Source organism: Miscanthus floridulus, chromosome 5 (assembly GCF_019320115.1).
Source record: "Miscanthus floridulus cultivar M001 chromosome 5, ASM1932011v1, whole genome shotgun sequence".
NCBI lineage: Eukaryota > Viridiplantae > Streptophyta > Magnoliopsida > Poales > Poaceae > Miscanthus > Miscanthus floridulus.
Genome location: NC_089584.1, coordinates 61,329,546 through 61,343,073, shown reverse-complemented (window position 1 = coordinate 61,343,073; position 13,528 = coordinate 61,329,546).

Below are 13,528 nucleotides of genomic sequence, written 5' to 3'. Positions count from 1 at the left end.
ACGATTTCGTATTCGTCGTTAGCATTTTCATCATAGAAGTGGATATTTCTAGTAGTAAAGCATGGTACTTATACATTGTTTACCTGTGGGTACACCCTATATTCCAAGTCATGTGGTAGATCACGGATGTGACACTCCCGTTGAGTCCTTTGTAGTCCACTCCCCGAATATAGGTATACAAGTAAGATCTAGGTACGAAGGAAGACAAGCTCTGTTCTTAATCTTCCTTAGTAATATCCCTTATATGTATATATGAAGTTGATACTAGCCATCACTGCTAGGTGTAATTGCACTAATCAATGTATGCTTTGATTTGTAATTACGAATGACTTAGGAATTATTCATCTAATATTCTACTTAATCATGCTAATGTCATAGATAGGAGTATTCTGAGTGATTAATGATTTGTTATTATTTATTATTCATATACATTTACCTCTTGACTTACCCCTGTTATGAGTAGAATATTAGTTATGGTTTACTTCTCTATCAATCATATAAGTTATCAATACACATCCTCGCTTGACCTTCCCTGTAGTAAAAATATAAATAACGATACCTGAAATAATCTTGGGTGAAGTGCTACAATGGTATATTATTTGTGCGCTTGCAAATCCCTTCCCTTTCATATCTATATATTTTATCTAGTCACATGAAATAATAAAGAGCTGCTTAGTATCATTCTAGTAGTGATGCTAGGTAGTGCTAACAAGCATCTCAGCCATCATCACTAGGGATGACAACCTAGTAAAGTATTAAGAGATGTAGACATATAGGCTACTTAAAACAAGTGACAAGTTAATAAATACCAACACCAACCATCAACGAGCCTAGCTGCCATGTCATCGGTGACCCAGGCCACAGAAGATGGTATTGTTCTTCCCCATCTCTTTGCGGAACTTCCTATAACACCCAAGACGAATGGCCACCAGCAAGCCATTGTAGAACCCAATCTTGAAAGCCTTCTCTCAGCAATGGCGGAACCGCCGAAGTACGCCATGAACCATGGTGGACGAAAGGAGTTGCCGCTCTCTCACTCAGTCTAAAGCTAAGGGATTTAGAGGGAGGGGAGGGGAGGGGAGGGGAGGGGAGAGAGACTTAGTGCACCCATACCCAACTTCAATAGGCTAGCCTTGAAGATGCACCCAGACTCAGTGTAGTTAAGATGCGTGATCTAGGGAGCACGCATCAGGGAAGACATGGTATACGACAGTTCTCGGCATAATAAGTGGTGGGGACGGTGTTGGAGGTTGGGACATTCAATACTCACGCACTTAAATACGCCAACCTTGAAGATGCACCCAGACTCAGTGTAGTTAAGATGCGTGATCTAGGGAGCATGCATCAGAGAAGACGAGGTATATGATGGTTCTCGGCATACTAAGTGTGGCAGAACCGCCCAAAATAACACACTTCCAGAGGTGCTCATCTTCCACTAGACACTAAGCACCTCGAAAGGGAGTTACATCGGGCAGTTCTGTCGAGCACACCCTAAGAGAGAACTCAAACAATCCACGTTTTCATCTAGAATCCAATAATAAGAACAAGTTTACAATACTTAGTCCATTTCATACAACAAGAGTTCTCAAAAATACATTATTACAATACCAAGTTCAGAGTGTGGAATTTAGATAGCAAAATTGAAATAAACATCTAATGATAAGATACAAGGATCCATCTATGCCCACCACAAGAATCCTCCACACAATAGCCACTCCTCAAGCTGCACCTGCAATAGGGGTAAATAAACCCTAAGTACACAATGTACTCATAAGACTTACCCGACTAGTGGGAATAATTTCCCGACTCCAAAGGATATGATAAGCTTTATGGTTTGATGGGTTTCCTTTTTGTAAAAAGCATTACTAGTAGTGAATCCTTATGTATGTATTTTATTAGCAGTTATGATTAGTTCATTAGCTAACCATTCTATGTAAGCACATGTTCTACTTTCAAGCAAGAGTTGAGCAATCAGATCCATTCATCTTCCAGATCTTACTACAGTGCTAGACCATAGCCAAGTCATACCGTATCACATGGTGATTCACAAACCAATGTATCCCAGCTGGGTACCCCAAAACACATGCCCCACTTGTGCCCTAGGTACAAGCAAGACCAACCCACCACTCTCCTGTCATGGGGTCTAGGTCCCTGTCCAAACTTGGACTCCAAGCCATCACTCCTTAGTCCCGGACTCAGTGTGGCGCTTACACCTCCACCATCCCCGCCTCCAATTAGTCGGTCCAGAAAGAGCTAGAACCCACGACAAGAAAGCAACGAGCCTTCTTATGGTAGAACCTCCTAAATTATAGGACCCACATGCACTTGTCACTGTCCAACGACCTTTGACAACTATGCATATGTTCCTGATAACTTAAGAAGTCTGTTGGGTGTTCTCGGGGAACCCCGAATCATCCATGATTTCCGAGCAGGATCACATTACAGAGTCATTGTAGTATTACAATAGTTTATTCAAACAGATACATCAGAGTAAAATAGCGAAAGTCTTATGATAACATAGTTTACAAACCAGTTGTTTCAAACCTTACAAACTAAGTTCGATAATTAATACAAAACATAGTAGTGGAGTGGCATTATAACATAATACAAAACATGAAATAGAACCGCCCTGCCCAAGGGCCACACATTTACTTCTCATCGTCAGATCAAACAATAGTCATGCAGCATGATCCAAAACAGATCTGCTCATGAGGCTCACCTGCAACAAGGGTCAATGAACCCTGAGTACAAAAGTACTCAACAAGACTCAACCAAAATAAGAACTGATAAACTCAGAAATGTAGGCTCAGAGATTCAAGGTATGGCTTTAGCAATAATTAAAGTTATTTTTGCGTAAAAGCTCTTTAACACAATTCTTTAATTTAACATTTAAAACCTCATAAAATCATATACAAAGATGACATGATCCGTATTGAGATCATGAAACTTCATATCCAACACCTCTTCAAATTTTAGTTATTAAACTACGATGATGAACAGAGAAGTGTGTCTCCATAATCGAGGAGCAATGACGATTTGAACCGATTATAACCTAGCTGGGAATTCCAGACCACACGATATATACAGGTCCCCGACCTACATATACCAACCTATCCTTGGATCCTCTAAACAAGAATGGGTCCACGCCACCCAAGAATACAGTACTCCACCAATCCAGCCCATTGCCACGTGGGTACACGCTATTCCCACCATCTCTCCACTCCTAGTGCGTGAGTAGCCATTCTCATAATAGAATAGCCAAGTTAAGGCTTACCGGAGTATGTGGTTAGTACTACAAAGTCTCACCACACATAGTTCAACAACAGTACGGACCTTAACCGACATAGACGGAAAGAACCCGCTCACAAGACCTCCATGTCTTGTGGCTCACACACACCGAGTCCGCCTGATCTAGATTTATTACTTCTCATGCTCATATCACATGATAACATAAGTAACCAAAGATCCATTTAAAACCTGCAGGTGACAGGTAATCACCTGACTTTGACCTGTCTAAGCATGGCTAAGCATAACTAGACATTTACGACGTAAAATGGGTAACAAGGTAGGTACGGAAAAAACAATGTTGTTAATACACCAATTAGGCTTTTACTTAACTCCTAATCACTTAATGCAGTACAAAAAAGCAAAAGCGAAATTAATTTGTAAAACACAAGGTATGGTTGTATGCATCAAGGGCTTGCCTTCATTGATAGAAAAGTCTGGTTCCTGCGACGTTCCACAAGTATTTGATCCGACCTCAACAGACGGATTAACCTCCTCCGCAACTTGATTAACTACCACATGTTCACCTTCGTTCACTACACGTAGTAACAATGCCATGTTTAACATGATGCGGAATACAAAACATGATGCTCGATGATGGATGCAAAAGTTAACAACTGGAATACAACTTTCCTTCGTGGTATAGTTACAAGTCAAACTAACTAAACCTTTCTAGAATACTAACATCAATTGCCAAAGATCATTACCAACTAATGACCCAAGGACATCACTCAGTCAAAAATTCAAACAAAACCTAAATCACTAAAGGTTACTATTTGCTTTTATGAATTAATTATTTAATTAATAATTATGAAATAAATCAACTTGTTCCAATTGACCTCAAAATTTTTGTAAATGTTTATCACATGATAAGTAAGTGGCAAAACAAATTTCATAATTTTTGGACAATTAAATAAACCTAGAAAAATCATAGAAATCCATTTATTAATAAATTGAGCTATTTTCATCACATTCAAAAAGTGCTGAAAATAACATTTCATATTTTTCTTAAATAATATACATCATAGAGTGGTCACACAAAAATTTTCATAATTTTTGGAGCTTGAAATAAATCTACACAAAAATAACAAAAATAGATACTATTCATTTAATTCTGAAAATAAAAAAATCCAATTTGAACGCTAGGTCACTGACATCGGGTCCCACCTGTCATCCCTAACCTCGCGTGTTTGACCACGCCGGCGACTACGCTGACCGACATAAACTCACCGACGATGAGTCCAACGACGACGGCTAAGGTGCCAAAACGATCACCATGACTAGGCGCATCGATTGACGTCCCTATCTGTACTGATTACGGCCCTATACTAGCTCGACGTCGGCCATGGCGGACGCGGCGTCTTGGCGACACTATGTCGGTGAAATAAGGCCGGTAATAGTCAAACTAAGTGCTTAGAAAGGATCAGCATCTCATCCCGAATGTGTTGAAGCAAAGAACGAGGCCGGAGAAGCTACGGTGACGCGGGTCGACAGAGACAGCGGTCACGGCGGAGCAGACTTCGTCGACGACGGTGTTCCGACGACTGTAGTGGGCAAAATGACCAAGCAAGAATGGATTAAGCACCATAGCATCAAGACAAAGCTGTATGGGCAACAAGCAAGGGCAACGGCTCACCGGATGACACTGGCCGCTGTGAAACGGAATCTCGGGTGAGGTTGCCGGACGCGAGGAAGAAGGATTGCTAGCGGCGGTTCCCAGCGGAATCAGACGACCACAGTAGGATGGCTAGGCGTGCAAGGAGTAGGCGAAACTAATGGACGCTTTGCTGCGATGGCAGATGCATAGGTTCAACGACGAGGGCTCGTCGGAGATGTGCAAGAGCGACGGGAAAAACATAGCATCGAAGGAAAGGTCGACGACGGCGTCTCGGTACTTATAACGCGGCTCAGAAGCTCAAGGAAGCCACGATGGAGCCCTTTCCCGTGCTAGCACGACACCACAGACAGCCACGACGCACCTGGAACGCCGAAGAAGGTCGCTGGCCATGTAGCTTAGGCGATGAACACTGTTCATAGTAATTACAGAATTGCCATTCATTTTCAAATTCAAATTACTCCCAAATTTGTATAACAACTCAAAAATCTCCAAAAATAAAAGTTGTTTAAAATTCAAAGTTCTACAACTTTGCTTTTATAACCAACCCCTAATTCGGTCTACATTTTGAAATGAACTTTTGAATTCAAATAGGGGATATTTAACGAATTACGCCTTTTCGAATTACTTCAAATTTTTCATAACAACTTTGAAAACTCCAAAAACAAACTTTGTATAACTTGACAAGATCTACACTTTTGCTTTTAGGCTCAGCCCCAAAATATGCTTAGATTTTGAAATGAGTTTTCAGGGTAGAATTTAAATGCTGAAAATCAGGGTTTTCTCGAAAATTCCAAATCCAAACCAAATTTTGAACTTGATTCAAACAATTCAATTCAATACTCATAACATAAATGTAAACTTGTTTTAGTGAATGCATATCAAAGTTTGTAATATGACCAATGCCTTGCAATGCATATGATGACATATCCTGTTTTTAATATTTAAACACCCGGGGTGTTACAATCCTTCCCCCTAAAAGAAATCTCGCCCCGAGATTCAAAGCCATAGGGTAAGTAATGGAAAAGGAAATGTGTCAATTCAAAAATATCCAAAACTTTTCCATAAAACAGCTGAGGTCCCTTTACAAAACACAATTTGTGACAACCTAGCTCAACTAACATTACTCTATATTGACGTAAGAAACTCTTGAAATTTTTCTAATAAGTAATCTTCTGATTCCCAAGTAGCTTCTTCTTCTTAATGTTGATTCCATTGTATCTTGTAGAACTTGATTATCCTTCTTCGAGTAACACGATCTTTCTGATCCAAAACTCAGATAGGACATTCGGAATAAGTCAAATCTGGTTCAAGTTCCACTCCTTCAACCTCAACATTCTGCTCAGGCACTCAGAGACACTTCTTCAATTGAGAAACATGGAACACATCAAGCACAGCTGCGAGATGTTCTGGTAATTTCAAGCGATATGCCACTTTTCCATACCTCTCCAAAATTTGAAATGGTCTAATATATTGAGGTACCAACTTGCCTTTAACACCAAAACGGGTAACTCCCTTCATTGGTGATACTTTCAGATATACAAAATCTCCCTTCTTAAACACCAATGGTCTACGTTGTTTATCTACATAACTCTTTTGTCTGGACTAAGCTATCTTCAAATTACTTTGTATTTGCTTAAACTTGTCTTTGGTTTCTTTCACAAGGTCAACTCCAAAGAATCTTCTTTCTCCAGGCCAAGACCAACTCAGCGATGTTCTGCATCTATGACCATAGAGTGCTTCAAATGGAGCCATTCGAATGCTTTCCTGATAACTATTATTGTATGAGAACTCGGCCAAAGGTAAGCATTCATCCCACTTATTGGAATAGTTAAGGACACAACACCTTAACATATCTTTAAGTACTTGATTGACTATTTCAGTTTGTCCATCAGTCTGCGGATGATAAGCTGTACTATACAGGAGCTTGGTACCCAATGAAGAATGCAACTGTTTCCAAAAGCTAGAGACAAACTATGTACCCCTATCAGACACAATAATCTTGGGTACTCCATGGAGACTCACAATTCGCTCTAAATACATCTTGACATACCATATAGTGGGATATGTATTCTGAACTAGAAGAAAATGTGCTGACTTAGTTAGTCGATCTACAATAACCCATATTGAGTCAAATCCCTTTGATGTCTTGGGTAGACCAACAATAAAGTCCATACTTATGTCCTCCCACTTCCAAGATGGAATAGGTAATGGTTGTAATTCACCAGTAGACCTCAAATGTATAGCTTTCACCTTTTGACAAGTATCACACTTTGCTATATATCTGGCAATCTCTATCTTCATTTTGGCCCACCAAAATCTTTGTTTCAAGTCATGGTATATCTTGTTACTTCCTAGATGGATAGATAACCTAGTAGCATGTGCCTCTTCCAGAATTGACTACCACAACTTAGGAACCTTTGGTACCACCAGGCGATCCTTGAACCATAACACACCTTCATTATCTATGCTGAAGCATTCTGCTTTTCCATTCCTGACCCTTTCTTTGATATGGGCTATACCCTTGTTTTCTTTCTGAGCAACAATAACTTGATCTCAAATAGTGGCTTCAACAATTATGTTGGTCAAACTACCTTGTTGAATTACTTCTACATTCAACTTCTCCATTTCTTGACATAAAGTCAAATCCATTGTTCTCACTGCCAGACAATTGCAATAACTTTTGCGACTAAGGGCATTTGCAACCACATTTGCTTTACCGAGGTGATAATGTACTTCTAAGTCATAATCTTTAATCAGTTCTAACCATCTTCTTTGTCGCATGTTCAACTCTGATTGAGTAAAAATATACTTTAAGCTCTTGTGGTATGTATAAATATGGCATGTATTACCAAGCAGGTAATGCCGCCAAATCTTCAGAGCATGGACCATAGCTGCTAACTCTAGATCATGAGTCAGATAGTGTTCTTCATGTTGCTTAAGTTACCTAGATGCATAGGCAATGACTTGGCCTTCTTGCATCAACACACATCCAATATCAATACCTAAAGCATCACAATAAACATCAAACGACTTCTCGATATTAGGTTGGGCTAACACTGGTGCAGTAGTCAACTAGTCTCTTCAAAGTCTAGACAGCCTCTTCATAATTAGATGACTAGACAAACTTGACTTAGTTCTTCAACAATTCAGTTATGGACTTTGATACTTTAGAGAAATCTGGAATAAACCGACGGTAATACCCCACTAATCCCAGAAAACTTCGAACTTGATGAAACTGTGGTTGGTGGTTTCCAATCAAGCACATCCTTCACTTTGCTTGGATCAACTACAACGCCTTCAGCTGACAAGACATGTCCAAGAAATTGTACTTCCTTAAGCCAGAAATCACACTTGCTGAACTTGGCATATAGTTGATGTTCTCTCAAGCAGGGTCAGAACAATTCTGAGATGTTCCGCATGTTCTTTCTTATTCTTGGAATATACTAGAATGTCATCAATAAACACCACTACAAACTTGTCTAGCTCAGGCATGAATACTAAATTCATCAAATACATGAAATGAGCTAGAGCATTTGTCAAACCAAAAGACATTACCAAGTATTCATATAATCCATATCTTGTGGTAAATGCCAGTTTTGGGAATATCTTCAGGCTTTATCTTGATTTGGTGATATCCTGACCTCAAATCTATCTTGGAGAAAACTTTGGCTCTGGCCAATTGATCAAAAAGCAAATCTATTCGAGGTAAGGGATACTTATTCTTGATGGTCACTTCATTCAATGGACGATAGTCGAACACATAACCTCAGGGATCTCATCTTTCTTTTTCACAAAAATTGCCTGAACATCCCAAGGTGATGAACTAGGTTGGATAAACCCTTTCTCAATCAATTCTTGTAACTGAGTCTTCAACTCGGCCAATTCCTTAGGTGGCATCCTATAAGCTCTCCGAGAAATCAGAGTTGTTCTAGGTTGCAGCTCTATGTTAAACTGTACATCCCTATCAGGTGGTAGACCGGGTAAATCTTCAGGAAACACATCCGGAAATTCACACACTACCAAGATATCTCTAATCTCTTTGATAGCAGTTACACAAACCTTGCCCACTGATCTTCTTAAGGTTGGAAGTTGGATGAGAAGTTGAGAATTACTATCAGGCAAACTCACCCTTAATGTCCTATTCAAAGCATCTATAACAGCCTTATGCTGATACACCCAATTCATTCCCAAGATTACATCTATATCCTGATCCTTAAGGATAATCATGGTAGTGGGAAAAATATGCCCACCCAGGTTTATGGGTACCTAGTATACCATTTCCTTAGTACACAGATGTCCCTCGGGCGACTATATAAAGAAATTTTCCTTTGTTGCCCCAATTGAAATTTCATGCTTTACCACAAATGTTCTATTAATGAATGAATGAGATGCACCCAAATCAAAAAGTATAACTACAGGGTGATTGGCAATAGGAAACATACCCATCATCACTGGCTCCCCTTTCGGAATTTCTCTAGCTTGAATATAGAACACCCATCCTATCTTCCTCTCATCTTTGCCCTTCTGAGCATTCTGATTGGGGTTCTTGTTTGGTGCCGGACCCTATTGTTGATTGGCAGGGGCCTTCTGATAATTTTGATTAGCCTGCTTGGGATATGGACATTCCCTAGAGAAATGACCAGTCCTTCCACAATTATAACACGGATAATTGTGACCCTAGGACGTTGGAGCATTGCCACCAGGAGCATTGGTCAACTGTGAATTCGGGTAGGTTATAGCTGGATGGACATTTGACTGCTGCTTGGCTTGAGACTACGGCGGATGATAAGGACGACGATTATGATTTACTAGATGATAGATCACCCTCTGCCTCTTTTGATTTCCCCCAAAAGATCCAGATGGCATACTCTTTCTTTTTGAGCTCCTTATGCTATCGATACTTTGACTCTGAAGCAATTGCAATATTTACTGCCTCATGATAAGTAACATTAGTACAAGTTGTCATCATTGTCTGCAGCTTGGTATTCAGACCTCTCATAAACCACCTCTTCTTCTTAGCATCAATATTGACATGTTTAGATGCATATTGTGACAGGTGATTGAATCTTCTCACATACTGCATCACTGTTTGATCTCCTTGCTTCAAAGCATAGAATTCATCTAGCTTCATAGCCATAACTCCTTTAGGGATATAATGGGCTCTGAAGGTAGTATGGAACTCAGCCTAAGTTATTGGAATACCAGCTAATTGCATAGCCACTAAGTTTGCCCACCAAGCACTTGCAGCTCCTCGAAGTTGCTAGGTGGCAAATGCAGGTTTCTGATACTCCGTGCATGGAATAAGATCAAATTTCTACTCCATGGTTCGAAGCCAGTCATCAGCCTCCAATGGTTCATCTGCCTTGGTGAACACCGGTGGTCTTGTGTCGGTAAAATCAACATATGTAGCCTCCTGTCTGTTATGGTGGTGACCACGGTTTCCTTGCATCTGATTCTGATTACTCTAAGCTATCTCATGAAGCAAACAAGAATTTTTGGCCGTCACATTGACAAGTGTGGTTATAGCATTAGTCAGATTTGTTGGAACTGGTGGCAGATCTAGAATACCGTCCTCATCTTGTGAAGTTCTCAGAATATACGAACCCCGCGTACGATGCATCTGCTCATAACAAACCAAACTTTATTCACAAGTCTTTATTGAATTGCACCAAAGCTTACTCCAGACACATTACATAGAGTTTACTAATATAAACACAAACCCGCAAGTACCAAAACAAGACTACATAACTTAACTAGAACTAACTATTATACAACTCTACTCCTTTACTTGATTACTTCAAACTTCAGGCTCGGTATCCATTCCGGAAATATTACTGCCTTCATTATCACTTTCATCGATCATTACTAATTCTTCAGGATCTTCTTCTTCTTCCTCTTCTGATTTGTCATCATCGGTAAGGATGACACCGGGGTCCATGGCATCAGCTTGGGGTTCATGATTTGGATCTAGGAGATTGCTTAGCCTATGAACTTCCTCATGCAGATAAGTATTATGTTCTTCTAAATCTTCTACATAGAATTCTAGCTCATGAGTTCAAGCTCTAGCTACATTTTCCCTATGCCAAGCTTCATTCCTTCCTTCCACCATACGAACTAACATACGTTCACAGTTCCTATGCACGGTGGTGAGACATCTCAATTGATCATGTAGTTCTCCTACCTATATAGCATCCACAGCCCTATCTCTAGTAGCTTGTGCTAACTCTATAGAAATCCTCTGTATCTCTGCCTGGGGATCAGGCCTAGAGCTGCTACTGCTAGCACCATCATGTCCTAGGGGCAAGTTGGTGACGAGGAACTCCTTTGGGTCTAGTGGACTTATGGGGCGTCATCTTGGTACAAGCCATACTATAGGAAGCCAATTTAATCTAAGTAAGACCACTTGATCAAAGTCTAAAGAGTAGCTAGGATGGATTACATTACTCAAACCCGACTCACTACTCAACTCTAGACTCAGAGGTAAAGGAAGTAATGAGTGAATTAATCATGATGCATGAATCGTTCTTATGAACAAAACCATCAAAGCTTATAATGCACATAAACAACATTTGTTTTTATATAGGGCATAGTAAGATTACTACTCCACCACATAAAACCTTTTTAATCAAATAAGGAATGGTGAGAAAGAAATAAGATAAGTCAGAAGCAATTTGGACCTAATTAACAAGTTAAATTTAGTCATCCCAAATTGTTTTGAAATTTTTGTAAACCAATACGACAAAGACTTTGTAACGATATCACTTTGATACCATTCTGTGGCAGAACCTCCTAAATTATAGGACCCACATGCACTTGTCACTGTCCAACGACCTTTGACAACTATGCATATGTTCCTGATAACTTAAGAAGTCTGTTGGGTGTTCTCGGGGAACCCCGAATCATCCATGATTTCCGAGCAGGATCACATTACAGAGTCATTGTAGTATTACAACAGTTTATTCAAACAGATACATCAGAGTAAAATAGCGGAAGTCTTATGATAACATAGTTTACAAACCAGTTGTTTCAAACCTTACAAACTAAGTTCGATAATTAATACAAAACATAGTAGTGGAGTGGCATTATAACATAATACAAAACATGAAATAGAACTGCCCTGCCCAAGGGCCACACATTTACTTCTCATCGTCAGATCAAACAATAGTCATGCAGCATGATCCAAAACAGATCTGCTCATGAGGCTCACCTGCAACAAGGGTCAATGAACCCTGAGTACAAAAGTACTCAACAAGACTCAACCAAAATAAGAACTGATAAACTCAGAAATGTAGGCTCAGAGATTCAAGGTATGGCTTTAGCAACAATTAAAGTTATTTTTGCGTAAAAGCTCTTTAACACAATTCTTTAATTTAACATTTAAAACCTCATAAAATCATATACAAAGATGACATGATCCGTATTGAGATCATGAAACTTCATATCCAACACCTCTTCAAATTTCAGTTATTAAACTACGATGATGAACAGAGAAGTGTGTCTCCATAATCGAGGAGCAATGATGATTCAAACTGATTATAACCTAGCTAGGAATTCTAGACCACACGATATATATAGGTCCCCGACCCACATATACCAACCTATCCTCGGATCCTCTAAACAAGAACGGGTCCATGCCACCCAAGAATACAGTACTCCACCAATCCATCCCATTGCCACGTGGGTACACGCTATTCCTACCATCTCTCCACTCCCAGTGCGTGAGTAGCCATTCTCGTAATAGAATAGCCAAGTTAAGGCTTACCGGAGTATATGGTTAGTACTACAAAGTCTCACCGCATATAGTTCAACAACGGTACGGACCTTAACCGACACAGATGGAAAGAACCCACTCACAAGACCTCCATGTCTTATGGCTCACACACATCGAGTCCGCCTGGTCTAGATTTATTACTTCTCATGCTCATATCACATGATAACATAAGTAACCAAAGATCCATTTAAAACCTGCAGGTGACAGGTAATCACCTGACTTTGACCTGTCTAAGCATGGCTAAGCATAACTAGACATTTACGACGTAAAACGGGTAACAAGGTAGGTACGGAAAAACAATGTTGTTAATGCACCAATTAGGCTTTTACTTAACTCTTAATCACTTAATGCAGTACAAAAAACCAAAAGCGAAATTAATTTGTAAAACACAAGGTATGGTTGTATGCATTCGGGGCTTGCCTTCGTTGACGGAAAAGTCTGGTTCCTGCGACATTCCACAAGTATTCGATCCGACCTCAACAAACGGATTAACCTCCTCCGCAACTTGATTAACTACCACATGTTCACCTTCGTTCACTACATGTAGTAACAATGCCATGTTTAACATGATGCGGAATACGAAACATGATGCTCGATGATGGATGCAAAAGTTAACAACTGGAATACAACTTTCCTTCGCGGTACAGTTACAAGTCAAACTAACTAAATCTTCCTAGAATACTAACATCAATTACCAAAGATCATTACCAACTATTGACCCAAGGACATCACTCAGTAAAAAATTCAAACAAAACCTAAATCACTAAAGGTTACTATTTGCTTTTATGAATTAATTATTTAATTAATAATTATGAAATAAATCAACTTGTTCTAATTGACCTCAAAATTTTTGT